This window comes from Lonchura striata, chromosome 18 (assembly GCF_050655825.1).
Source record: "Lonchura striata isolate lonStrDom1 chromosome 18, ASM5065582v1, whole genome shotgun sequence".
NCBI lineage: Eukaryota > Metazoa > Chordata > Aves > Passeriformes > Estrildidae > Lonchura > Lonchura striata.
Genome location: NC_140720.1, coordinates 11,746,664 through 11,773,068, shown reverse-complemented (window position 1 = coordinate 11,773,068; position 26,405 = coordinate 11,746,664). Strand labels below are relative to the sequence as shown.

Here is a 26,405-nt window from a genome sequence, read left to right as displayed (position 1 = left end):
CTCCCTGCTCCCAGCCAGCATTTCCATCTCCTCCTCCATTTGGGAAAGCAGAATTACTGCACAGACCTGGCTGCTTTAACAGAAGCATTGGCGAGGCAGCGCTGGAGCCCATTACGCAGGAGCTTGGCTCTCGTGCTAATTTTCTTTTTAATAAGGAACAAATGGGCTGGGCTGCCACACAAAAGCGTGGAGCTGCTCCCAAACGAGCAGGAATGGAGCTGGGAGCAGCACAGCCCCGCTGCGTTATTGGGTTTTGGGGGTGGAAAACTCCTACAAATCATTTGTGTCCCTTGTCTAAATGGAACGCGCAGGGAACAATTTGAGGCAGGGAAGCATTAAGGAAGTAAAGGTTCCACTTCTGCACTCGTTTGCTCAGCTTAAACACCTTGCTTTGTTTGCTGCCCTTGTTAGAGAAATTGTGCCTTGGTTAGACTTAAAATATGAGTGTGATTATCGAACCCAAATATAAACCAATAGAGAGCAGAAAACACTATTCATAGCCACGGAAAGCAGGAGCTTTACATAATTTCCATACTGTGTCATGCATTTCTAGGAAGGAGAAAAAGGTCTTGAAAAGAAGCAGCTGACAGGGAAATCATTATGAGAGATTTCTATGCTCACGGGGTAGTCCTAAACGAGAATAATGTTGCTCTGGAAAATAACACTTGCGAAGTTATTTGGGCCTGACTCTCCCCACAGGCTCCTGGTGGGCTTTGCAGAAATGCTGAATCAGGGCACGAGGGGCAGAACAGGAGCCACGCAGGGAAATCAGCACTTCTGGCTCCCAGCATGGCCTGCAAGGCTGCAGGAGAGGATCCTGCATCCCTGCATCCATCCTCCTGCATCCCTGCATCCCCCTGCATCCCTGCATCCTCCTGCATCCCTGCATCCTCCTGCATCCCTGCATCCTCCTGCATCCCTGGCTTGTCTGGGAGGAGGGAGACATCCTTGGGGACAGGGGCAATCCATGGGGACAGGATCAATCCATGGGGACAGGGGCAATCCAAAGGGACAGAGGAAATCCATGGGGACAGGATCAATCCATGGGGAAATCCATGGGGACAGGGGCATCCTGCTGCCCCTTCCATGGGGCTGAGCTGTGGCTGAGCCCTGGGGCATGGGCAGGGTGTGAGCCAGAGCTGCCAGGGAGGTTAAAGAGACCCAAAAGAGAAATGGGACAAATGGATCCATCCCTGGTCCTGCCAGGCTCTCCTGGCAGTGCCGTGGGGCTGGGGAAGCTCAACCAGCCCTGCTGAGGTCAGAGCCAAGCCCCCAGTGCACTGGCTCTGCCTCTGCTTGATCCCCCAAAACCTCGAATCAGGCTTTAAATCAAACTTTGGAGCCATCTAAACTCAACCAGGACAGAAAGAGTGCTCAGGAATGTGGAGAAACTTGGGCGTCATCAGCTGGGCCTGTTCCTTTAAGCAAAACTTCAAATCTGGTGCTAAACGCACACTCCCGGCTTTCATTTATTTATTTATGCTTTTAATTCTCTCCTAGATGCTGGGAAACATATTTGCATTTCATTAAAATGTATTTTCCCCACTTAGTTCTGCATTCTTTCCTGGCAAATGTTGCCTTTTTGTCATTTTCCCCGGGCCTGGAGCAGGCTCAGCGTGGCGCAGCTGCTTTGCTGGAGCAGAACCTCAGGCTGGCTCCTGCCCTGGACCCCTGTGGGCACCTCAGGGGGCTCTGGGGTCCACAGAACATCAGATCATGGTCACCACAGCTGAGGGGCACGAAGAGCAGCACGGGGATGCAGAAAGCTGAAGGATGTGGGCAGGTCCTGGATCCGCAGGCACCAGGTGCCACTGCTGTCCCTGCAGATCCTCCCCCAGGAAGGGACGAGGGACAAGGGACAAGGGACGGGGCTGCCAGGCAGCTCTGCAGGCTGGGCACAGGGAACCCTCACTCCTGGGGCTGGCAGGTGACTCCCAATTCCCCCGGGAGCCGGAGGAGGCAGCTCCATCCCGCAGGACTCCAGCACAGGAATGCAAATAAATCCCCTTTTCTTCCCGCTAATTTGTTTCCGTGCAGAATAAATTGAATATGTAATTTCATTTTCTCTCTTGGAGCATTAACAACCTTGGAATTGTTGGGATTCACAATGAAGACAACAAACAAGTAATTACTGACGAGCAGATATGGCTGTGGAGAGGAGAATGCCATTGATTTTAATTCTCGGCAGCCCTGTTTACTCTCCCCTTGCATTAGGCATAATAAAGTGCTACAGTAGATTATGTTCTGCTGTAAAACAGTTCTTATCAGCCACCACAAACTGCTCCTCATCAGGGGCCAGCTCTCCACCACCCCCCCTCACCAGCATCCCCTGGGGAGCCTCTCCCCCCTCGCAGGGAACAATTCCTTCCTAATATTTCATTTCAATCTCTTCTCTTTCAGTTTAAAACCATTCCCCTTTTCCTGCCACTCCAGGCCCTTGTCCAAATTCCCTCTCCAGCTCACTGCAAACCCCTTGAGATTATGGAAGGGGCTCCAAGATCTTCAGAGCTGCACCGTGCAAGGCCATGAGCAAAGTGCCTCATTGGCAGATATTTATTTATTATGGCACCGAGCGCCTCAAATCCCCTGGCATGGCTCAGGAGGGGAGGTTTGCCCTGGGCCTGCCAGGGCTGGGCAGGACGTGCTGCCCTTCCAGAGGCACAGGATGCTCTGGAATTTGCCACCTTCAGCTCCCAGAGGTTTTTACTTCTTCGCTGTTGAAGCCCATCCTAGGTCAGGGGTGGCTCCATGTGGTGAAAAAACTTCTCCTCCCACCCAAGCTTCCCAAGAAAGGCTCAGCAGTCTCTGTTGTTTGGTCTCAAGGCAGTTTATTGCAAGTTATCTGAAAGATTTTCTCCTTGAGCTGCTGTGGTTTGCTCAGAGCTCAGGCAGAGGCACACACACACCCTGACATCCTCTCTGACTCCTTCTCTTCTTCTTCTTCTTCTTCTTCTTCTGCTTCTGCTTCTGCTTCTTCTGCTTCTTCTTCTTCTTTTCTCCCCGCCCAGGGCTGCTGCTCTCTTTTATATGTACATTACGTGTTACATGTTTACAGTTTTTCCCAATGCCTATTGCCTATATTAAATGGTGCTTTTCTATCTTTTATATGGTACATTACGTGTTACATGTTTACAATTTTTCCCCAGTGCCTATTACCTATATTAAATGGTGATTTTCTACTCTAAACCAATCTCTGAGTGCCAACATCACCAAGAACATGGAGGTAAGGAAGGAGAAAGAGGGAGGACAGGGCAGGCCCAGATCCCAAATCCATCTTAAACCCTCTGACCCCCACGTACAAAACCAAAACCCCCCTGTACAGCACTCAAAAATTCTTCCCTCTACTTTGTGACTACTTCTACTCTAATATCAAAACTTTTGTGACTTCTTGTTCTTCCTGCAAGGTTGGTAACTCATTCCATGTCTCAAACCCAAAATCACAGCTGTTTGCAGCTGCCTGCCAGGGTCTCAAATGCTTCTGACCTGGGCCCGGAACCTCCAAAAATGTCTGAGGGACATTTTGAGTTCCGATACTCCGCGTGTGCCCGAGGGCACAGCTCCAGGACAGGCACCAGAAACGCCTCCTGTCGCTGTTTTCATTTCTCCCCATCACTTCTGGAGGTGTTGCTGCAAGAAATTCTTGGAATTTCATTAAAATGGGTTTTTTCTTTCCATGTTCATGCTGCTTCCTGATCTCCACCTTCTCTTCCATGAGATCTGAGCAGGCGTTTGATGCTCGGCCTTAAATCAGGTCCTGGTGTTCCACGCAGAGCTCAGCAGCTCTCAGAATGATCTTTGGGAGCCTAATTAATTATTTAAAGGAGTTTAAATGGTGAGTGGACTTCAAAGAAGGCATTGTCTCATCTCAATTATCTTTTCAGAGGTTTCTCTGCTCTCCCTGAGCAGGGTAAGAGACTTGCTTAAGCACTGGCAGATAACTAATTCCCCAATTAATATAACTAATGTTTACACAGGGATGAATTCCGATTTTAGCAGCACTTGCAGCATCAATGACCTTGCTAAACTCCTACACTGAGTATTTCTCTCACAGGACACAGACACACCGATTTTATTACACAAATATTCGTCTCTATTACAAGATATTCCCAAATTAACCTCTTGCAAGAGGCTTCTCATTTGATAAAGAGCACAGGTTGCTGCGCTGAGGAAAAGCCATTAACATCTAATTAAGCACCAGAATAACCCAATAGGATTTCTTGGTATCGCCTTCAAAAATTTTCTTCCTCTTCAACTCCCAAACAACATGAAAAAAGGAGGGTGAACTATCCAAAGGAATAAATAATAATACAAGAAATATAAATCATATAGAAATGTTATAAATAATGAAATAAACGGCACAAAAGGTGCAGCCTTTCATGAGCAGGTTCAGGTGAAAGCATCGGGATTTTTGTGTGAGGGAAGCTCTGCTGGCACAGCCCAGGGATCCTGAACCACATTTATTTCCTCTCATTCCTTACAACTTCCCAAAATCCAGGCCCTGCAGGCTCTGCCATGGGCATTAAAGGGCTTTGGAAAAGCTCTGGGCTGTGCAGACCCTTCAGCCCCATCCCAGGGGAGGCAGTTCTGGCCCAAACCAGCAATTTTTGGATAAATTTTTCATGCAGATCGAATTTAGATAGACTTTCCCCTGCATATACTTAATTTCAAGTCCATTTAACAATGCTAGTTTGGTGTGTTTTGATTGAATTTTAATTGGTATTCAAGCGGGCTTGAGACTAATTGTCAATTAAAAATGCATAACTGGGTGTGAAACAAATTTCCAGAATAAAAATCCCAATAAATTTGTGTTAAGTTCTATAACTGCTTAAATATACACTCATAAAATGTTTGTATCATGGCAGTGCTATGGAGCGGAAGATTTCCTGATGATTTTTACTCACACCCACTAAAAGTTAGGGAATTGAGGAGGGAAATAATGATTATCCTTGAATCAAGGAGCTCCAGAGCTTCTCACTGCAAAGGATTTGATTTTTCTCTGCTGCAGGGAGAAATTTGGATGCTCAGACCTCCTGTCCCACCATTTCACTCCATCAGGAATTTCTCATTCCCCACAAATTTATCCTCCTGTTCAGTTCAAGTCAAGTTTTTTTAATTGTCACCCATCCATGACAAAGGAAAATAGAAAAAAAATCAAAGTATGAAAAGGGGAAAAATCAAAGTGGAAAAAGGGAAAAATCAAAGCAGAAAAGGGGAAAAATCAAAGCAGAAAAGGGGAAAATCAAAGCAGAAAATGGGAAAATCAAAGTGGAAAAGGGAAAAATCAAAGCAGAAAAGTGGAAAATCAAAGCAGAAAAGGGGAAAATCAAATCTCCACGAAGGTGAAAAATAACTGGGAGAAATTCAGGGAAAATTTGTCTTTGCCCAAGGTCAGTGCAGATACCTGGAAAAGGAACAAACAAATGGAGAAGAGCAGAGAGAAAATAAAACTGGAAGCGGGAGGGTGGGAGGGGCAGCTCCAGAGGGAGGCTCAGGATTTGGGGAACCACAGCAGGGGTCCAAGCCTGGAAAAGTGAGTTCCAGCCAAATTCACCAAAAGCCCAGAAATGTCCTGGTGAAAAGGCAGCGGGAGAGTGTTGGGTGGGCCTGGGGGGAGGACGAGGAGGCTGCAGGTGACTGAGCTGCCAAAATGCAAGGAGAGAAAAAGGACACAGAATATTCCAAGGGCAGGACAACAAAAATCAAATTGAGAAGCCTGTGAGAAGCTGAAGAAAGGATTCTTTTTATATTTAATTTATTTTCTTTTGCAAAGAACAACTTGGACAGAATCAGCTTTTGGACAGAGGCACAACACCTGCAAAAAAAACCAAACCCACAATCATTTTACAAAGCCCTGAAGGGATGGAAATCCCAAAACAGAAAGAAGGAAAAAGAAAGGAAAAGGGGGAAGGGAAGGGAAGGGAAGGGAAGGGAAGGGAAGGGAAGGGAAGGGAAGGGAAGGGAAGGGAAGGGAAGGGAAGGGAAGGGAAGGGAAGGGAAGGGAAGGGAAGGGAAGGGAAGGGAAGGGAAGGGAAGGGAAGGGAAGGGAAGGGAAGGGAAGGGAAGGGAAGGGAAGGGAAGGGAAGGGAAGGGAAGGGAAGGGAAGGGAAGGGAAGGGAAGGGAAAGCCCAGCCAGAGCGGAGAGATCCAAAATCCAGATCAGACAATCAGAAAATCATTTCAACAGCAGGACACTGGGAAGCAAAACAACCTCTTGCATGGATAATTTCCAATGTTTTTGGGTGCAAATCCTCATTTCAGGGCTGTTTCCTCTCCAGAGAGCGGGATCTGTTGTAGGAAACACCAGCTGAGCTGGTTACCCGGGGGTTCCTCAGCAAGCAGGAGGGAGCAGAGCCTCGTGGGGCTGCCCCAGCACAGACACCCACCCCAGGAGCAGAGGATGTGCAGGAAACACCTGCAGCTGCTTCTGGCAGCCAAAAAGGGAGCCTGGCCCAGCTCTGCTGTAAATATTTGCACTGAAGACATCGAAATCTCTCAGAGGAATACTGCCCTGGGCCTCTCAAACAGAAATTCTGCTGCTAAGGACGTAACCTTCCAAAGCAAGACAACTGGGAGATGAAGAGAAGGCAGAACTGAGGGAAAAAGGAGAACTGAGTTCCTGAAAATTGCCCTGAAAAAGGAGAACAGAATTCCAGGGAAGGAGACAAACACTACAGAGGAAATGCAGAAAATGTTTTGATATTGCTACAAACCAGGTATTAAAGAAAAGTACAACTAAGTCCAAACTGAAATGATGTAGGAAAACAGGCTCTGAAAGGAGCAGCCCTGTGGTCAGGCCAGGTTGTTTGGTGGTATAAGGAAAAATCAATATTTTTTCTGTTCCAGAAGGCACTGCATCCCTCATTCCCTCAGCTAGGCTCTGTTCATCCTGCAGTGAGCTGTTTTGCCATCCCAGCATTATGAAATATTTTACCACACCTCTGTAGATATCATTACCCATCTATTTTGCATATCATTAAAAATAGAAGAGCTCAGGTTAGTCAGATGAGACCTACTTTCTCTGAGGTTGTTGACTGGTGTTATTTTAGTCCCATTTGACAGAATCCCAGAATCTCAGCTCCTCCAGTGTTCCCTGGGTCAGACTCCCCAGCCCCTCTGGGCTCTGCAGGGTTTTAGCACCCCTCAGGGATGTCCCAAGGGAACCAGACCTCTCTGGGCTCCTCAGCACAGCTTTTCCTGTGCTTGTAATGTAAATATTTTCCCTGCTGACAAACATTGTTTAACATCATCCTTCGCTGTCAAAGGACTGGAAAATAATTCATCCTCCTCATGTACTATTCACCCCGCTTCTTCCCAAATTCAGAACAGATTGATTTCTTTACGTTCATCGAGATTTATGCCTTTTTTATCCCTTTGTTGTGCCAGGCACAGATTTTCCCAGGTGCTCCAGCATGGCAGCGATCTCTGGTTCACAACTTCTAACATGCATTAATTGCCACCAGTGTTTCTGAGGCTTTATTTTTTAATTTTTATTTTATTTCACACAGGAGCTGCTGCCTGTGCTTCCTTCCTGCACTCCATGGTCAGATCCTGGGGGAAGGGAGGGAGATGGGAGAGGCTGGACAGAGGAGCTCAGTGCCCACCCCACACCCCATCCTCCCCCAACCTTTACAGATGTGCCTGGACATCCTCCCCAACCTTTCCATGTGTGCCTGGACATCCTCCTGACCCCCTCCAGGTGTGCCTGGACATGCCAGCAGAAGCACAGGACAAGGGGGGACACCTGTGGGTGAGGATTGTTTGAGCCTGGTGGCCAATCCAACCCACCTGGGGCTGGATTCTCAGAGAAGGTCAGGAGTTGGGTTTAGAGTGAGAGAAAGTAGTATGTAGTTTGAGTATCCTCCTTTTGTATAGCATATTAATGGATTTTAGCACAGTTATAATAAAGAAATCATTCAGCCTTCTGAACTGAGTCAGACATTGTCATTTCTTCCCATTGGGTTCGCCTGCATTTCCAATACTGCCCAGAGCAGCTCCCAGGCTGTGACATGCAGCTGTGTCCTGGGGCAGGTTTAGGCACACATCTGCCCAGTGCCAGCTCACAGGGATGAGAACTGAACCATTTCCCTGCTCCTCAACAGGAGACACTGAGGGAGCAGGCAGAGCCCAAGGAGCAGAGAGAAAGAGGAAGGTTTTCCATACAAGCATTTAATTTTTTTCCCCTGAAAATGAAGCGCAAAGCTCCAAGTTTGCAGGCAGCTGTTACCAGCACAGACAGGAAGGGGATGCAGGAGGTGCCTTGAGCTCTGTGCAGCTCCTGCCACAGCCATGAACTGATGGAGGTCCCTGGTCCCACATCACACAGGTGATCAGCCGTGGCCCTCCAGCACTTCCCTCTGCTTTTGCTGGGATGCCACTGATGATAAGGGCAGTGGTCCATGAATTCCTCACAGCTCTCTTCACTCGGGGGACAGCCACCAGCCCTGCCAGCAGGAGTTTTCAGCTTTCGTCACAGGAATACCAAGCTGGAGATTATGCAGATGGGTGAGCTGTGTTCATGACTTCTAAATCTGACTTAAAACCGGTTAAACTGAACTCCTAAGCAGCCTTTGAGAACCAGAACGCCTGACAAACTCACAAAGCGTTGCTGATGCTGAGGGGGATTTTGGGCAGCTCTTTTAAAGCCATCCCTGGATGAAAAGAAACCACACAGGTCAGAGACACCAGGCTTTGGTAAAACAGAAAACAAAGCCCTCAGGGCAGCATTTGCTGGAAATTCACCCCCACCAGAAGCTGCCCAAGGCCGTGGAAGTCCAGCTCAGTTCAGACCGTGTGATTTATCAAAAAACAGTCAGGAGAATGGAGTGCTGTGATTGACCACAGCACCGGGGCCTGCTGAGGCCACAGAGGCTGTGCTGAGGCTGCAGCTGGTAAAAAGGGAACAGGAATAAATGGTCTGGGCTTGGAAAGGAGCTGCGAGGGACAAGAGGTGCCCTGTGGAGTGCTTCCACTCACAAGCACTCGGAATATTCCCTGGGAAGGTCAAAAGCCCAGGTGTGCCTCTTGCCTCCCCGCCTCCCCAGCACTCTGAGCTGCGTTCAGCTGCTGAAGGACCTTCCCTGGGCCACCAATTATCCCATGGAAAGGAATAATCAGGGAATGTGGCCACCAAGGACACCCAGCAAGGTCTCCCTGGTTCAGAGGAGCCCTCAGGACTCGTTGGGGGTGGGAGATGCTGTGAGCACCAGGCAGGAACGAGCCTGCACACAGCTCCCTGTGATTCCCTCAGCCTGTCACCCATCCTCCAGGATTGCTCCAAGCCCAGCTCCCAGGGGATGGAAATAAGGATGGAGGAATGTCACCGGTGTCTAGGGATAGGTGTTTAAATGAACTCAGCCTGTTTCCTTTATTGCTGCTGAATTTCACCAGTGGAAGAGTGGAAAACCAACCTGGTGGCCTGGGGTCTTGGAAAAAACAAAGAGCACATTGAAAATCCAAGGGGTCAGAAAGAGGTGGCACTTCCCCATCCTCCTTCCCAGTCTGCCAGTGCAAATTATTTTCTCCTGACCGCAGCTTTCAGGGCAGAAAACCCACGGTGAAGAAAAGATTGGCATCTCCCAAAGGCTCTGGGCAGAGCAGTGTGGAGCCCAAATCCATGAGGTGAATTCTGATCAGCCCTGAATTGGAATGGCTGCACCAGAGGAAGGGACAGGGCCAGGGCCAGGGCCAGGGACAAGGACAGGGATGGGACAGGGACAGGGCCAGGGCCAGGGAGGAGGGATGGGTCCCACAGCAGGGATGTGGAGGGTCTGCCCAGGACAGCGAGCTCCAGACACACTCGGGGAATATTTCACCTTCCTGCCTCCTCCTCGCCAGGGAAACAAAAGAGATACAGATGCTGGGTTATAAATTTGAAAGCAATTCTGCTGAGAACCTCCTTTTGAATTTAGAGGCAAATTCTTCATATAAATGGATTGAGAAATTCTCCCTCTGAAGTCATCCATCTCCTAATAGGACATCCTGACACCAGCTGAGTCAATCCAGTGTCCGCTGCTGATTTGAGGGTGTTCATCCAAGGCTGACATGACATTTCTTTTGTTGACAGAGCTCATATGTTACAGCAGCCTGTCCTTCATATTTCTCTGTCTTTCACTGCTTCAGCAGCTGCACACCAGGAGAAACTGCTGCATTTACTTATTGCTTCAAGGTCCATTTCCTAGACATTCCTTCCTGCAGCAAAGGGCAGCATCCGTGTGTTAAATCCTAGATTTCAGCCGGAGAAGGATTCACCATGGAGATGATTCTTCAAAGGCCAATACAGAAAATTCTCCAAAGTGCTGGAGCACCTGATTTTAATTTCAGGAGCAGACACATAATGATGATATAATTCAGTGCCTTTCATCCCAAAGGATTCTTCTCCAAAGTTAGGCTTTGACAGGGAGATCCGCCAGTGGATCTGGATGAACATGGGCAGAGCTTCATGCACCACGGCACTTCTAGGAAGGAACAAGACAGCTCATTTGAACTTTGTCATATCAAATTCCCAGCCTCGGATTGCTGGGATGAGCATTCCAGCAGACAGCTCTGCTCTCAGGGCGTGATGGAATCTTCCTCACTGACAGCAAATCTCAGCTGGGCAAGAAACGCAGGGGCCTGGAAGCCCAGGCTGGAACAAAGCCCAGACTCACCTCAGGAGGTGGGAAAGTGCTCTGGGAATTAGAGCCTTGTCCTGCCCTTGTGCCCTGGGCACTCGAGGGGCAGCACACAGGGTCACTGAGCTCACCCTGCTGGAATTGTCACCTCACACACGGTGCTCCAGCAGCCCTTCTTCCTCACCGTGGGTGAAGTCCCCCAGCAGCCTGAAAAACATTGTCTAAGTGACTGAACAAGAGTTAAATTGTGATTGATGCGTGCTAAGGGTTGTGTGTCCCCTCAGGAACACCCTGAGCAACCACAGGTGCCCACGGTGGTGCCACCAGTGCCACCACAGTGACTGTCAGTGACTGTCAGTGCCACCACAGTGACTGTGCCACCAGTGCCACCCCAGTGACAGTGACTGAGCAAGGTGGGACCGTGGCTGGTGCCAGGTGCCAAAGCAAGGGCTCTGTGCTCTGCAACACCTCCTGGGTGAGCAGGAAGCTTCGTGGTGGCTCTGGAGGTTCAGCTGCCCAGCTCTGAACTGCAGGGTTATTTATTTTTTGTCACCGTGTCCAGCCCAGGTGTGTCACAGTGTCCAGCCCCAGGTGTGTCACCCTGTCCAGCCCCAGGTGTGTCACAGCTCTGCTCCCTTTCCTGCAGCAGAGCAGCTCTGTTGCTCTTTGCCTCATAAAGTTTTATTAAAGACTTACAAGGGATTTTCTGCACAGCTGCCCAACCAATGCCCTTCACAGCACATCTCCAGCCCTTTAAATATTCACGAGGCTGGGGCTGCTGCTTAATTGAATTTCCCCTAAGGATGAATCAGTTCTTTTTCATCTCCTGCAGCCAAGGTGCAAATTAAGTACAAAGTTGGGATAGGAGACCAAGGAAGCAATTCCTCTTTGGGCAGTGGCCTCAGCCCTGCTGGGGTCAGATCTCCAGCATCATTTTTCTCCCTAGAAAGTCTTAAAATCACAGATTCATGGGGTAATTCACGCCAGGATGGGCTGCCAGGGGTCTCCAGTCAGAATGGGATGCCAGCAAAGAACAAGGAGGTTGCTCAGGGTCTCGAGTTTCAAGCGCCCAAGGATGGAGATCACACCTTTCCTTCAAGGCTGGGTGTGCCTCATTGTGAAATTTTCATTTTCTCCTGCATTCAGTGAGATTCCTGCTTTGCAAGACACCTCCACCAGGAGCCAGCTCCACCCACCCCACAGCGTCCCTCGGGAGCAGCAGGAGCCTCTCCCAGCCTTCAGTTCCTGCCACCAAACCATCTCAGCACCCTGAGCCTCTCCCAGCCTTCAGTTTGTGCCCCCAAACCCCCTGAGCACCCTGAGCCTCTCCCAGCCTTCAGTTCCTGCCCCCAAACCCCCTGAGCACCCTGAGCCTCTCCCAGCCTTCAGTTTGTGCCCCCAAACACCCTGAGTCTCCTCCAGCCTTCAGTTCCTGCCCCCAAACCCCCTGAGCACCCCGAGCCTCTCCCCCAGCCCCCCTGGTGCTCCCACCCCAGAGCAGACCCAGCAGCTCAGATGGGAGCTCAGGAGCACTCAGCAGAGGGGAGTCATCCCCTCCCTCACTCTGTTCCTGGTCCAGCTGCCCCTCAGGGACCCCTGAGATGCCACCAGCTCCCGGTGGTCACCAGGACGTGCTGGCAGTGCCATCGGTCACTGCCCCAGATGCAGAATTCTCCCCGTGCTGCTTTTCTCCTGGGCAGAGCAATGGGCAGAAAGGCACTGGGAGCAGCAGGACAAATTCCAGCAGCTGCTCAGCCTCCCCTGCTGCCCACATCCCAGTCCCTGGAGGTTTTGGGCACTGCAGAGAAGTTGTTCTGTGCAGATGTCTCAGCCCCGAGGTCAGCCAAGGGCTGCCCTGTTTCCTCCTTGGCCAGGAGCTGGCATCGAGCTGGGCAGCAGGGAGAGGAGGAAAGGGGGACAGTGCCCTGAGCTTCTGGGTCACAAGACCACGGGGAGCCTGAGCAGGCAGCAGAGGGACAGGGATGACAGCAGATGAAGGAACAAAGTTCGGGTTTTGTTCTAAGAGGTGCCTCTGCCCAAGTTCGTGCCAAAGTCAATAGAAGGAGTTTTATCTAAGAGTAAATGGAAGACAAAGCTTAGAAAGGAATAGGAAGAGAGGAGAGGGGAAAGGACAGTGAGAGAGATTAAACAGGAGCTGTCACCACCCCACAGATCCCACAGCTGGTCCTTCTTCACCCTGCTCTCCTCAGGGACCCCAAGCTGCTCTTTGGAGGTGCCACCTTGACACAGTGCCAGCTCCAGGCACCCAGGGTGCTCACAGACACTGCCACGAGCTGGGCTGGCAGGGGTGGGCAGAGGTTCCCCTTCCCAGGGTGCCAATTCCAAACCTTCACTCTGTTCAGGGCTGGAATCAACCCCTCCCTCTTCGCCATCTGTGCTCATCTGCAGTTGCTGTTGTGGGGATTTGTCTCATGGCAGCTTCATCTTCGACAGGGCTTGGCACTTCCACCTGCAGCCTCTGAGTCCTGGCAACAGGGGATGGGGACACTGCAGGGGCTCCCCCAGAGCTCCATGGGGTCCCAGACCCCACCAGGGGATGGGGACACTGCAGGGGCTCCCCCAGAGCTCCACAGGGTCCCAGACCCCACCAGGGGACAGGCTGTTCCTTCCCACCCTGGAAATGTCTTTGGTGGTCAGGGATGAACTCAAACAAGGTCCTGGCTTGGTCTTTACAACATCAGGGAGGAAATCCTCTCCTCCCTTGTGGGGTGAGCCTGTCCCTTTAGCTGGAGCAGAGCTGTCCCCAGCCTTCGTGTGGGGCACAGAGCTGCTGTGCTTGTGCATGAAACGGGCAGCAAGGAGCACCTGGGCTTTGTGGCACACAGCCTGCACCCCAGGGTGATCTCTGCCCCGCTGCACGTCACCCCAGGTTTGTGGCACACAGCCTGCACAATCTCTGCCCCCCTGCCCTCACCCTGCCCTCCCAGCCGGGCAATCCCCAGGCACAGCCCCGGCTCTGTCACCGCCAGCAGCAGCAGAAGGCTCTCAGTGAAAGCACAGGCAGCAGAGGGGCTGTGCACGGCAGAAAGTCTCCCTGGAGCCAGCCCTGTGCATCACCCCAGACTGCCCCGAGCCCTGCCCAGGCTGGGGTGATGGTTGCTGCGGGGCAGGGAGCAGGAGGGTGGCACCACGGCCATGCAAAGCAGCTCTGGCCCTGCCCGGGCAGTGCCAGGGGCTCAGGCCCAGCCCAGCCCTGGTGGCTGTGGTGTAATTGCTTTTCCCACCCCCTGTGACCATGGTGCTGCCTGGAACAGGAGATCAACCACCCCAGAAATTGCTCTCCACTGTTCCTGGCACAAGCTGCTGTCATTGGCCTTCTCTGCCAACCGGAAAATTAATGCTGGCAGGAATGCCAGCGTCTGAAGACATCAGGTTCCTCCTCAGTGACAGGGATTTTTGGCAGGGAGGGACAAATCGGGGAAGTGGCCGCAGCTCTGGCCCCTCCTTGCCCGGTGCTCTCACGTCCCAGCTCGCTGGGCTCTGCCCCTCTCTGCCCTGAGAGCAAATTCCAGCCAAGGCAGGTCCTGTGGGTGCTTTTGGCCAGCCCAGGGCTGAATTTGCACCTTGTGGGTGACAGCCCCACTGCCCCACAGCCTGGGGGAGCCAACGCTGCCACCCAGATGGGATCTGCTGGGCCAGGGCGCAGCTGCACCCCCTCCCTGGGTCAGCCAGGGAAGGGAGGGGACCCCTGTGTCCCTCCCTGTGCCTCTGAGCACCCACCCTGCCAGGACGGGGCAGCCACAGCCTAAAGCTGCCCCCGGATGAGAAAATCCCTTTTTCGGGCAGCACAGCCCCATGTGCAGCCAGAGCAGCCTGCACACAGCACAGGGAGCGTCCCTGTCCCCGTGGGTGGCACACAGCAGCAGAGGGGACAGGGATGCAGGGGTGAAGGGCAGAGCAGCAGCAGCTCCTGCAGAGCTTTTCCTGAGCTGCTGAAGTAGGACAGCAGGGCCAGGCCCGCCGCAGGGACGCAGCTGCTGCTGCTGAGAGGATAAAAGAAAGGCCAAGGCTCGGGGAGATCTGAACATTTAGTTCAGCTCCTTCAGCAGCAGCCCTGTGGGATGCTGGGCAGCAGGATGCTGTGGGTGTCCTCAGTTCAGCCAGAGAGAAAAGAGAGCGAGTTCTCCCAGGAAAGTTAGGAGAAAGAACTCAAACAATTATTATTATCTCTGTTCATGTGTTTGTGCCCACCTGGAATGTGGAGTTTGTTTACCCAAGGTGAATGCTTGACTGGATTCAGTGATGGTGTTTGGGTTCATGGACCAGTTGGGTCCAGCTGTGTTGGGACTCTCAGGGAAGAGCCACAGGTTTTTACTTAGTTAGTTAGTTAGTTAGTTTAGTTAGTTAGTGAGAGCTCTTGCTACTGTAATATAGTGTAATAGAAGCATAGTGGAATACACTATAAGATGATACAATAAACAATTGATCAGCCTTCAAACCATGGACTCACTGCTAATTCTTTCCCAGCTGGAGGCCTGTGGCACCAGGATGGGGCTTTGCATCCTTCAGCAGCACAGAAACCTTCCAGCTCCCTGCAGCCCCTCCTGAGGCCATTTGTAGGAGCCTGGGATTTATTTCATCTCCAGGAGATGAGAATCAGAGCACTGAGATTTTCCAACAGCGATTCTCAAGGTGTTTTCTTTCCAGAAAAGTACTTTTTTTTATTTAGTCCAACTCGTTCCTAGGAATAACAGCTCTTTCTCATCCAAAAATATTTTCAGTTTGAATATATTCCCTTGAAGAAGCTGTTTTGAACCTGCCAGGCCATGACAATAAGTCATACATCGGAGCAGTGTGCTCGTGGCCATGCACAGTGGGGCTTTGAGCTCCTCAGAGCAGCTCCCTGGGCTCACAGGGGCTGCAGAGAGCTGGGCAGGTACAGTAAAAACACAACAAATACCTACAGAGAGCTGGGCAGGTACAGTAAAAACACAGCAAATACCTGCACAGAGCTGGGCAGGTACAGTAAAAACACAGCAAATACCTGAGAGAGCTGGGCAGGTACAGTAAAACACAGCAAATACCTGAGAGAGCTGGGCAGGTACAGTAAAAACACAGCAAATACCTGCAGAGAGCTGGGCAGGTACAGTAAAAACACAACAAATACAGGGGCTGCACAGAGCTGGGCAGGTACAGTAAAACACAGCAAACCCCAGCTCAGGGAAGAAATGTCTGCCTCCAGATCAGCAGGTTGAAGCTGGGCAGTGTAAGAGGGATTGCAACCCGTTAAATTTCAGTCTTCCAGCCAATTTTATACTCAGATTATCACCTTCAAGCAGTCTGTGTGTCACCAGTTTGCTGCAAGGTGACCTTGGAGATTTTGTGGCTCCAGAGGAGGAAGGGAAATCTCAGAGTTCTGCTCTCGATGCTGGAGTTCCTCCTGTGGTGGTTTGATCTGGGAAGCTCCATTCTGGATGGATCCAGGGTCCCTTCCCAGCTGCTCCCTGGCCCTGCAGCTGGTTTGAGCCCCAGGATGACATGAGATGCAGCTCTCCAGGGAAGGGTTTCTATCCTGAGTGCTGCAGAGCCAGGCAGGGCTTCCAAGCCAGCAGGAAACTTTTTGGGACTGAGTTCAGCACCTTCCCCTTGTCCTTGCCACTGGAGTACTCAGGAAGGGTTTGGGGAGGACACAGCTTCCACGGGGGAGGTGATCCAGCCTGGAGAACCTCCCAAAGCTGGTGCTTGATTTACAAAAGTCTTGTTCTTCCCAAGGAAGTAGTGGCCTGAAGAAAACAGAAGCTTCTCAGCATGAAAGTTTGCAACAGAAACTCTTCTCGCTTGGTGTTTTGCAGCCTTGAATTTGTTTCTTCATTAAAATACGGCTTTATTCAGAAGCCAAACTGATTTCTGCAGCTTTACTTGCTTTTTCTGCATCTCTCTGCTCAGCCCAAAATGAATAAACTCTGCTGATGGAAAGCAGCTGGGATCTTAAACACAAGCTGGGCTTGCTATTCTTGGGGCTTTAGTCCAGGCTCTCCCCTATTGGGTTAGCACAAGGAACTGCCTCCAAAATGACGGATATTCCTTGGGAAGCAGAAATCCTGGGAAGGGGCTGCTCCCACCAGATTTTCCTCCTGAGCCACCCCTCAGGTTGTGGGGTCTTGGAATCTGAATGACAATGTGAGCTGCTGCTCCCCCACGGTTCCACACCCCCTCCCCAGGGCTTGAAAAGTTAAGCTGGGTTTAACTGAAGCTGTTGTGAGTTGAATTTCCAGGCAAACTGAAGAACGTGCCCAGCTCTGTGCTGGGAGCAGCTCCACTCTGAGCAGCCTGGAGCAGAGAGTGACTGAACCCTTGGATTTCCGAATCCCCCATTGATTTATTCCCGTGTTTCCAACAGAATGGGCATTTTTTTACCCTGCCTTAGAGCTGCCCAGCCTAATTTTGGTGTCAAAGCTCCCCCTGCAGTCGCTGGAGAAACACAGGGAGCAGATCCGGCCATACAAATATTGCCTGGAGGAAGGAATAATAAATAACTCTGGACCTTGGTTCTGGGGCTGGAAAAGGATTGTTGTGTGTGCCTGAGCTGTGAGGAGAGCTGCTGGCACTTTGTGTGCAGCTCAGAGTTATTATTCCTTCCTCCAGGAACCCCTTGGAAGGAGCTGAGTTTCTCCCAGAGGCCACAGACCCTCCCGGGAGATGGAAGGGGAATTTCTGGGGATCCTGATCTCTTCCCTGCATGGCAGTGGAGCTGAACATGAAGGAAATGCAGAATCCTTGGGTTTGCTCCCACACTGAGCTGCTCCATTTCCCTCTCTTCCTCCTCCACCTTGGATTAGACACCCCAGCCCGTTCCTCTCCCACCCTGCATTCCCAGAGGCCACTTTGCAGCCCAGCTCCTGGAAATTCTGTGGCATGGTGTGGCAGCACATTTCTCATCCTCTCAGGGTTTTTCATACAGCCCCCAGGGGCAGGAAGGGTGTTCTTGCTCCTGTGTAAAGCAGGAGCCACGTGCAGCTGGAATGGGCTCAGCTCTGCTCCCTCATGGGGCAATCTGCACATCCCAGCAGATCCCAGCCCACCCCAGGCCTGAGGGGCTGGCAGCGAGGGGAAATGAGAGCTTTGGGGTCTGGGGGAGCTCAGGTGCCTGGGAATGATGAGCATCGTGCTGCTCCCCACCCCCTGAGCCCCCACGGACCTCCCTTCACCTGCCCCCTCCTGGAAAGCAAGCTTTAATTGCCACCCCTCAAAGCAGCTGAAGGCAAGACCCCACTGACCGAGGTCTCACAGATTCTCCCAGCTGATCAATTAACTCCAAAAGGTCGTTCTGAGCAGCTCTAAACAAAGTGCAATACATGGAAACGGGGTTATTGCTTCCTGAACATCTCTGCCTGTTCCCTTCTGATGTGCTGGTGAATTAGATACTAAATCCAAGAGGAGCTAAATGAGTTAATCGTGGCTAATATCATTACCAGCAGTAGCAGAAGAATCAAAGATGATTAGCCACTTGTCATAAAGTCTTAGCACAGAGGACAGAGAGAATTAATTTGTCCCACTGACCTGCTTTTGGTTTCCACAGGCTTCTGATCGATGTGTGCTGGGAATGGAGGAAACAAACAGGGAGAAAAGGAAATCCAAGGCGAGAAACCTGCTGGAATACGTGGGAAATATTTATCCAAGGTGAGAAACCTGCTGGAATATGTGGGAAATATTTATCCAAGGTGATAACCTGCTGGAATACATTGGAAATGTGGAACTTGGACGTGATGCTCCAGGAAAGCAGGAAAGGGTGGAGACAGGGAGGCAGAGATTTCCCAACCAGCTCCCTCCTAGCCTGAATTTCCCATGACTCGAGGCTGTTCAGTGCACTCCCCTCTGGGAATCACTTCCCAGCCAGGCTCTCCAGCAGCCCTGGCTGCCTCTGGGCCAGGCTACCCCAGCCCTGGCCACAGCCATGGATCCATGGGTCAGCAGGGCTGGAGACCTTGTCCTGCCCCAGCCCTGCCTGCTGCCTGCCTTTCCCTCCCTTGACACAGCCAATTTCCCAGAGGAGATGGATGGATCCTCCAGCAGCACTGTGTATTTAATATCTGCTATTTATCACCCGCGCTGTCACCCCGATGAAAGAAGTGTGTGCCTGCAAAATAAACATGCAAAAATCCCCGTTGCATTTGGTTAATCCTCTGATGGTCATCAATAAACCTCAGGGGCTTGGGAGTGACTGGGGGAGAATTTTAATAAGTACTAAAATTTTATAGTTAATTTTTTTTATTAATTAAATAATTTTGTAATTAATTAATTTAATTTTTTATAATTAATGTTTTTATTGTGGTTGGTGCTGTTGTTGTCGTTGCTCAGCTTCTCCCCAGCCCTTCCCACTGAAAAGTGTGCCAGCCTGCAGCAGCTCCTGTCCTCATGGCTCCAGGCAGCCAGAGCAGGAGGAGCTGTGCTGCTTCCATCAGTGCTGCTGCCTGGGCAGGGAACCATCGAATAATAAAATACTGGAATTGTCTTCCCAGGGAGGTGGTGGAATCACCATCTCTGGATGTGTTTAAAAAAAAGACTGGACATGGCACGTGGTGCTATGGTCTGGTTGAGTTGTTAGGGCATAGGTTGGACTTGATGATCTTGGAGGTCTCTTCCAACCTCATTATTCTGTGATTCTGTGATTATTCTGTGATTCTGTGAAGGGAACTCAGCCATCGCTGCTGTGACAGGGGCCAGGGCTGCCTCTGGCTCCACAAACAAACTGGGACCAAATTGGGACACCAACACTGGGCTGGCTGCTCCAGAAACCCCCACATCACTGTTGAGGCAGGGATGGGAATGAAGAGACTCCAGAAGGCAAAGAATGAGCTTTATTAACAAGCAACTTTCCTCTTTTATAACCAGGATGGCTGAGGTGAAATATGACTGGTCTCACAGTGAAAACCTTCCACACCATTGATACACTTGGACTTAGGTCAGTGTGGCAGAACATATCTATAAACAAAATGAACAGAAAACAAGATAATAAATTGTTCAAATTCCTCTCAGATGTTTTCCCAGGCTTAGCCTGGAAGCAACCTTTCTCTTTTTCTCCCTGACTGAACTGAGGATATCCACAGCCCCAAAGCTTGGGCTCACAGGCTGGGAAAGACATCCAAGGCCATTGTGATCCACCTTGGACCCAGTGCCACCTCGTCACCAAGTGCCACCTCCGCAGGGCCTTGTGCTGGGCCAGGGCTCCCAGGAGCCGCGCCTGCTGAGCCAAATCAGGATAAAACCTCCCCCTGAGCACTCCTGGCTGGGATTTCCTCTGGAACAAGGCCTTGTCCTCAAGCAGGGCTTTGGCACAGCCCTGAGTTTGCCCTCGGTGCCAAGCACTCCTGCCCAGGCTGGGCATGAAGCGGGGTCTCCATCAGCTCTGGGGCTCTCGGCCCAGCAGCATCAGCAGGGGACACAATTCCACCAGATTCCACCAAATTCCATCAAACCATGCATTAGGCCAGCAGAACTGTGGATATTCTCAGTTCAGTCAGAGAGAAAACCAGAAAGATTTCTGCCAGGCTAAGCCTGGGAAAAAGTCTGGGAGGAATGTAAACCATTTGTTATCTTGCTTTCCATTCATATTGTTTATAGATATGTTCTGCCACACTGACCTAAGTCCAGTACAGCAGTCAGGTGAAATGTTTTTACTTTAAGAGCAATGGAATTAATGTTCATTATGTTCTCTATAAAACAGAGAAGTGCTTTTGAATAAATGCTCATTTGACCTTCTGAAATCGTGCGAGTCATTCTGCCCCTCCCTGGCTCCACAAGATCACTGAGTGTTTTCAGAATCAAGCAGCAACACTTCCAGAACCATTTGTGCAAAGCCCACCTCCCGTTAGCAGCCAATTTCCTTTTTACAGTCTGGAGGTTCATTGTCACCACATGTCTGGTGGCACTTCTGGAGGCTTTGCTTGGAGCCACCACCACTCAGGAGCTGCCCAGGGCGATGTGCCAGGGGCTCCTGACAGCTCTGCCTGAGCCTGTCCTCTGTCAGTAAATAATCTAGTGTAGCCTGACACTGAACCTTGCTAAATTACTGTTTTCTATCAATAAATACTCTGCCACTTTTCTTTTTAGAGTGAGGTGTGACCACACCACCCCTTCAGGGAGCAGACAAGGCCCAGCTTGACCCAGACACTTTCTCCATCCCAGCCTGGCCCAGCTGAAACCATTTTGTCCTCATAAGTCATCAGCCTCTGCTGCTTTCTGTCTCCTTCTCATTGCCACTGCTGGGCCAGCCCCATTTCTGCCACACAAATGCAGTTGGTTTTCATAAGCACTGCTCAATATTTCATACAGAGACTTCTCAACCTCACTGACTATTCCCAACCATCTCTTTAATCATGAGCAATTCACTGAAAAAGCCTAAAATAGTGCTTTTTTTGCTCCTTATTAGAAGGAGGGGACCAAGTTTCATGGAAGGGGAGGATGAGTGATGAGCTTGTGCTCGGGGTGTTTGGACAAGCAGAGCAGAACTGCTGTGAAATCTCCTGCTCTGGAAACCTTCCTGGGAACTCTCAGCAGTTTTCTTCCTACCTGAGCCACGCACAGATTGCAAAGTGCAAGCAAAGGCAGAACGGGAGTTTATTTGCAAATATAAGCATGAATCACTTTTCCCTAAATGCTGCACTGGCTCCAGGAGCCTCCATGTGCTGGTGCCTGGGTCTCCATCTGGGAGGGAGCAGGAGCAGCTGCTGGGCTGGTCCCTCAGCCTGGGAGCCAGAACAGCCTCATCCTGCTCCCATTCCCAGCTCCAGCCCTGCCTGCCCAGATTCTCCACAGAATCCTGTCTTTTCCCAGTTCTGGGAGCCAGAACAGCCTCATCCTGCTCCCATTCCCAGCTCCAGCCCTGCCTGCCCAGATTCTCCACAGAATCCTGCCTTTTCCCAGTTCTGGGAGCCAGAACGGCCTCATCCTGCTCCCATTCCCAGCTCCAGCCCTGCCTGCCCCAGTTCTCCACAGAATCCTTTCATTTCCTAGGCCTGGGAGGCTGGAACTGCCTCATCCTGCTCCCATTCCCAGCTCCAGCCCTGCCTGCCCAGATTCTCAGCAGAATTTCATTTCCCAGAGCAGATTTGGCCCCAAACCACCCCTGCCTGGCTCTGTGGGATCCGGGGCCACCCCTGGCCAGGAAGCCACTCTGTTACAGAATTTCTGAGAGACAGAGGTCATGATTTATGTTTGGAATGAGATTTGAGCTACTCCACTCAAGGCCTCAGAGTTGTGCCTTGTGAGGCCTTCCAGCCTCTGACGCAGTTAGAAATTAAGAGTTTGTGGCGCAGTTAATAATTGTATTAAGGTGTGGTGGGGAGCACTGGGCTGTCTGGGTGTGAAGCAGTACAGGTTTATAGTGTGAGGTTTAGGCCACCTTAAGACAAAGATAAACAATGTTAGCTTGCCAATCAGAGTGCCTTTGTAAATTGTAAACTATGTAGAAGTGTATATAAGCTGCCATCTTCTCTCGAATAAATGGAGAACGTTGCATTAATCATATTGGTTGGATGTGTGTTCTGTCCTGTCCAGCTGTTCCATTTTATGAGGTCCCTGGCTTTTCCACTCCTTCCAAATGTGGGAATAAAGCTGCATAACGCAGAACACCTGAGCCTTTTTGGGGTCACGGTGGCACTGCCTCTCGCTGCCCTGAGCAGGGGACAGGACAAAGGGCTGGGTCAGAGCTGTGGACCCTGGCCAGGGTTTGGCTGCATGAAGGAAAAGCTCCTGACATCTGGACAGGCTGAAATTCCTTTTCACCACGATCCCGTTCTCTGTTGCACAAAGAAGCTGCAGGAGGACACACGAAGGTCACTGGCACAGGGCAGGGAGTCTGGGATAACTTTGCATGAGGAAGGAGAAAAAAAAACCTCTCCAGGGATTACAGTAAATTGCCATCTTCTTTTCCCAAGGGCTCCCATGAAACTCCTGAAAAAAGTGACCTCATTAATTAATGAGATGGGTTAAGGCTCTCTCCACATACTCTACTTAATTGCAATTCTGTCATTCCCAGTGAATTCCTAAAGCCATATTGATTATTCAAAGCTCTGTCCAATCAATAAAACAATAAACCATGTATGCTTAAAAAAAGTGATTAAAGAGATAAATACAGGAGGCACCTGAAAGCAGCCACATCTCCTGCAGCCACTTACCTGAGAGCAAGCAATGGCAAACCTGTGTCAGTGTCCTCATGGAAATTTGCTTTACATTTCATTTACATGGAACCCAGCACTGAGCTTGAGACTCTTCAGCGAGAAATCCCCAGTTCCCACTTTGGCCCAGCCTTTTTCTCCTTTAGAGAAACAAATTATTTGTGTTTGTACAACGTATCATGAGTTTGGAGCTAAGAGATCCCCAGGGCTTCCAACAGAAAGGATCCAAGGTAAGGCCTTGAGGCTTGGGGGAGAGGAGGAAAAAGCATTTCTGGGCTTGAGGTGCATTTTTTGTTCTTCCTTTCTCATATTTTTTCTTGAAAACATTGTGATTTAACAAGTACAGTCATTGTTGAACATAAATAAATAATGTGGAGAACTGGGACATGCGAAGCTCTGTGATTGCATAAATATTCAAGCTGCAAAAGAACTATAAGATTTCAAAGGTGCAAACCTAATTATGGAGTTGTTATCTCTCCCCCTGTAGTAATTCAAACATAAAGCAGAGTTCCCTGTGCGCTGCTGGGACCACGGTGCAGGGCTGACACAGCTGGCACAGCTCAGCCAAACAGGGGGCACAGCCTGGAGCTGTCCCCTGGCAGAGCCCTGGGCTGCCAGGGCAGTGGCATCTCTGCCCTGCTCTCCTGCTGCACTTGGTGCCACGAGGGACAGCGTGACACTGGTGTCAGACTCACCCTGGGGTCCTTTGGGATGTTTCTGTGATTTATTAAAAAATATGGATATTGATCAAGTACCAATATCTAGCTGTGACAGACAAAAACTCTCTAGCAGTTTAAAGTTAGAAAGGGTGTGTTTATTGTGTGTGGGATCGCTCCCAAATCCACACTGCAGCTTCCAGGTGATGATAGAGCCCTTTAATCCATGAAAGTATTGAACACCCAAAATACAAATACATATTCACCATTTTGGTACATCCCATTCCCTGCTTTGTATGCTAATCACTCCAAAAACTATTTAAGCATGCATAGTTTGTTCCTTGAAATGGGTCGGTGTCCCTTTCATGGGGAGAGGTCCCAAAATGAGGAAGTCAATGAAGTCTTCCTTGTTCTGACCTTTCTACCTTTGCAATGCAAATCTGACAAATGAACTCTTGGTAGAGCTCCCATTCCTTGTCTTCATTTGGTTTCAGAACAGAGGAGGCCCACAATTGTCTGATGTTCCTAAAATCTATTTGTCAGTTTGTGTATTCTTGATTACAAACCCAGCTAACTAAACAGTAGCTCCTTGTCTTTGTTGTACTGAGGAGGTCAGAACTGGACGCAGAAACTCACCCAAGTTTTACTGCCAGCCCCTTTATCCCAGGATTTCTTTATTATTGTCTCCACGGCCAAGGAAAAAAAAATATAAATATTAATATAAATTAAAAATATATAAAAAATAAAAAACCATAACAAAGTCCCTTTACCATGAGACAGCTGGGGGAGAGACACAGGTCCTGGGAAACCTTGGTTGGGGTTGCTGCTCCAGAGCCAGCTGCACTGCAGGTTTCCCATGAGGGTGCTGGGGAGAGGGGCTGCAGAAAGCTTTTTGGGATTCAGGTTCCCCTGCCAGAGACTTGAGATGGATGCAGCACTCCTGGTTTGGGATATGGGATTCTGCTGCCCCTGCCAGCATCATCCTACAGGGCAACAGCACCATCTACTGTGGCAGGCACATGCTTCTCTCTCTCAGGATTTTTTCATAGAGCAGCACAGAGGGAAGAAAGAGAAAACAATTTCTATTTCTGCTCCTTCTTTTCCTATGTAGAATGTCTGTGGAGAATTGTTTACCTGGGGTGTTGCTTGGTTGGATTCTGAGAGGATTGTTTGAGCCTGGTGGCCAATCCAACCCACCTGGGACTGGACTCTGAGAGAGGGTCACGAGTTGGGAGTTAGATATGGGAGTTAGAAAATGCAGGTTTGTAGTTTGAGTATCTCCTTTAAATATATATTAATGTATTATAGTATAGTTATAATAAAGAAATCATTCCACTTTCTGAACTGGGGTGAGACATCAGCATTCCTTCCCAGCAGCTTCACCTGCATTTCCAATAACCTACTGCTCCTGGAGCTGTGCTGGGCTCTGCTCCCACTGAGCTCAGCTTGATCCATGGTGCTTCTGGCAGCCCCTGGCACCTCCAGCAGCCCCTGGCACCTTTAGCAGCCCCACAGCCTTGGGGACGTGGGCTCCTGTCCCAGCAGGGCACAGCCTGGCCTGGGCACCACCCTAAGGAGAGAAAAGAGGCTGTGAAGCTGCCCCAGTGTCCACAGGAGGGGCACAGCAGTGGGGAAGGGTCTGGGGGCACACCCGGGCACGGGGCTTGTTCAGCCCGGAGCAGAGCCAGGACAGAGCTCCGGGCTCTGCTCTGGGACAGGGAGGAAACCGAGGCTGGAGCTGGGCCAGGGGAGTTTGGGGATGGATTTCAGGAAAGGCTCTTCCCCAGAGGGTGCTGGCACTGCCCAGGCTGCCCAGGGAATGGGCACGGCCCCGAGGCTGCCAGAGCTGCAGGAGCCCTTGGACAGCGCTGCCAGGGATGCCCAGGTGGGGTTGTGGGGGTCTGGGCTGGGCTGGGTGATCCTGGGGTCTCCTCCCACTCAGGTCATTCCACGATCCTAAATAAACTCCCACTGGGGACAGAGCTCCTCCCACGGCCCCTCCAGACCCTTCCCGACAGCTTTAGACACTTTTTATCTTACCCCAAACTGCCCCAGGACTCGAGGTGAGGCCGCCGCAGCCCGCAGCAGCGCGGGACAATCCCCTTTGTCCCCTGGCTGTCCCCAGGGACGGGGTGGCCCGGGGCCGGTCCCTTCCCGCCCGCCTCCAGCCTCCCGTTCCCCGGTACCTGCAGCGCCGCCCCGGCCCGGGCCAGAGCCCGCCGCTCGTCCCTGTCACCCAGCGGCTGCCGGGGGTCCCCGGGGGCTCCGCCTGTGCCTGTCCCCGCCCGCGGTCCCGCTCCGTGTCCCCGCCCGCGGTCCCGCTCCGTGTCCCCGCGTGGTGGCAGCAGGGACCGCACGGGAGCGCACCGGGAGCGCACCGGGGGAGCACCGGGAGCGCACCGGGAGCGCACCGGGAGCGCACCGGGAGAGCACCGGGAGCACACCGGGAGAGCACCGGGAGAGCACGGGGAGAGCACCGGGAGCGCACCGGGAGAACACCGGGAGAGCACCGGGAGAGCACGGGGAGAGCACCGGGAGCGCACCGGGAGAACACCGGGAGAGCACCGGGAGCGCACCGTGAGCGCACCGGGAGAGCACCGGGAGCGCACCGGGAGCACACCGGGAGAGCACCGGGAGAGCACGGGGAGAGCACCGGGAGCGCACCGGGAGAGCACCGGGAGCGCACCGGGAGCGCACCGGGAGAGCACCGGGAGCGCACCGTGAGCGCACCGGGAGCGCACCGTGAGAGCACCGGGAGAGCACCGGGAGCGCACCGGGAGCGCACCGGGAGAGCACCGGGAGCGCACCGTGAGCGCACCGGGAGCGCACCGGGAGCGCACCAGGAGAGCACCGTGAGCGCACCGGGAGAGCACCGGGAGCGCACCGTGAGCGCACCGGGAGCGCACCGGGAGCGCACCGGGAGCGCACCGGGAGAATACCGGGAGTGGACCGGGAGAGCACCGGGAGAGCACCGGGAGCGCACCGGGAGCGCACCGGGAGCG

At 51.5% G+C, this 26,405-nt stretch overlaps 1 protein-coding gene across 1 annotated transcript in view; it reads right to left on the bottom strand.

Moving 5' to 3' along the window:
• Positions 1-7,928: 7,928 nt before the first annotated feature.
• The window catches only part of LOC110475147 (TBC1 domain family member 24), a 186,240-nt gene continuing 167,763 nt past the window's right edge, over positions 7,929-26,405 (bottom strand). The window contains exon 8 of the transcript XR_014949344.1: positions 7,929-7,964. The gene's annotated coding sequence lies outside the window, so the exon portion shown is untranslated. The remainder of the gene's footprint in view (positions 7,965-26,405) is intronic.